Raw genomic sequence first — 2206 nt, forward strand, 5'->3', positions numbered from 1 at the left:
GAAATAGAAAAAGGAAACTAGTAAAAGAGAGATAATTATTATGAGCATTGATAATATTATTGGGGTATTACTTCTCTTGTAACATCATAGTCAAGTGATAGTAATAATACTCATTCACCAATAGATCCTGATCACTATAGATGTGAACCAATAAGCTAAAAATAGAAATACATGTACAGTAACTGTGTGAAGCTCATAATTCAGAAATCTGTTATCAGAATCAGCTCAAACTTGCTACGCAGCATTAGGACATCAATGTGTATCAGAAAATGTAATAAAAATTGGGGGTGGTTTTTTTGGCCATTTTTCAGAAAAAAGCATGGGCTATAGTACAGGGTATTTTTCAGATTTTGGCAATTTTCTTAAAATGGCCGTAACTTTAAAAATTTAAGTCGGAATTGGCTCAAATTTTCTACATAGGATAAGAGCATTAATATGTATCAGAAAATGTAATAAAAATTGGGAATTACTTTTTGACCATTTTAAAAAAAGTATGGGCTGCCTTGGGTATTTTTCAGATTTTGGCAAAATTTTTTTAATGGCCATAACTTGAAAAATTTAAGTTGGAATCGGCTCAAACTTTCTACATAGCATAAGGACATCAATGTGTATAAGAAAATATAATAAAAGTTGGGTGTAATTTTTTGGCCATTTTTCAGAAAAAACATGGGTTTATAATAGCCTTGAGTATTTTTCAAATTTTGGCAATTTTTTTAAAATGGCCGTAACTTAAAAAATTTATGCCGGAATCAGCTCAAACTTTCTACATAGCATAAGGACATTGATATGTATCAGAAAATGTAATAAAAATCGGGGGGTAATTTTTTGGCCATTTTTAGGAAAAAACATGGGCTATAGCCTTAGGTATTTTTCAGATTTTGGCAAATTTTTTAAAATGGACCTAACTTTAAAAATTTAAGCCGGAATCAGCTCAAACTTTCTACACAGCATAATGACATCAATATGTATCAAAAATTTGAGACAACTTTTAAGCCAGTTTTTGGAAAAAAGCATACACCACAGTACATGCTTTTTTCATCTATTTATAAATGATACATAACATTAATATCCTTTTCCTCTTACCTCATTATATCTAAAATTTGCCGACTTTTTGAAGACTTCACTATACAAACACAATAATAATAATAATAATAATAATAATAATAAATATATTCTTACTAGGGTCGGCATCTACTGGATCTGATTCCCAAGCCTCAAAGTCCTGATCAGGATCATCATACTCATCCAAAAGATCAAGCAACACAGTCTCACCTTTCACCAGCTCCTACAGCACAAGTCATGTGACTATCACATACATGTACATGTACCACCGAAAGGTCGTTGTTACTATCATCAATCAAACTGGCAATAATCATGTCACTGTATCACTTCGAGTCCTGTAATTATTAAAAGGTATTAAAAGTTATCAAAACTACAGTTATTAAAAGTGATTAGACTATAGTTATTAATAGTTATTAAAACTGGTTAATTAATTTTAATAATACCTCAGATATGCTTTGACTGGTTCACATACTCTTTCCAATACAACACCAGTTGGGTCCAGTAGCTTTAGACTATGAACTGAAGAGATGTACAGGGTAATGATATCAGATGTATTAGCACCATGGTAGAGTAACCTAAGCCCCGTTTACACTACAAACCAGTTTGGATCAAAGCGGTTCTTCTCTCATAACTGGTGGGGGAAAAATAAAATATTAGAATCATAAATAATAATTATTATTATTGCTATTATTAAAAATTTAAATAGATCAAATGATACTAAACAATAAAAATAACACATTCGTAAAAATTATTTAATTTATTAGAAGAGAAAATGGATTGGCTACATGCAAATTTAAGTCTAACACTTTAGTTAATGATTCCATGAGCTCTTCTCTCAAATCAACGTGACGCAAGCACTCACGCAAATCAACCAGCGCTGATTCTGAATCAGGGAAATCAACAATAATATTAAACAATTCACAAATCCTAAGCAAAGAAAGCTGAAACATACATGTACATGTAATACCGTAATCGTCCATAGCAATTGTATATGTGATGTAATAATCCTACCAGACCACTCCTTACTAATGTCACCTAATAACAATAGTAATAATAACATTATTTCTCTTACAAAATAACAATGACTTAATTAACCTATTATTTTCTAACTAACTTAATTTTACCAATTCTAATACTTTATTGA

At 30.6% G+C, this 2206-nt stretch overlaps 1 long non-coding RNA gene across 1 annotated transcript; it reads right to left on the bottom strand.

Moving 5' to 3' along the window:
• Positions 1–34: 34 nt before the first annotated feature.
• LOC109591597 (uncharacterized) lies at positions 35–2060 on the bottom strand. Its single transcript, XR_002189891.1, has 6 exons — positions 1867–2060; positions 1506–1693; positions 1329–1397; positions 1180–1285; positions 1084–1123; positions 35–155 (listed from the first exon to the last, which is right to left on the bottom strand). It is a non-coding gene; the product is annotated as an uncharacterized LOC109591597 (long non-coding RNA).
• Between the last annotated feature and the right edge of the window lie 146 nt (positions 2061–2206).

Source organism: Amphimedon queenslandica, unplaced genomic scaffold, assembly GCF_000090795.2.
Source record: "Amphimedon queenslandica unplaced genomic scaffold, v1.1 AMPQUscaffold_7755_Cont20296, whole genome shotgun sequence".
NCBI lineage: Eukaryota > Metazoa > Porifera > Demospongiae > Haplosclerida > Niphatidae > Amphimedon > Amphimedon queenslandica.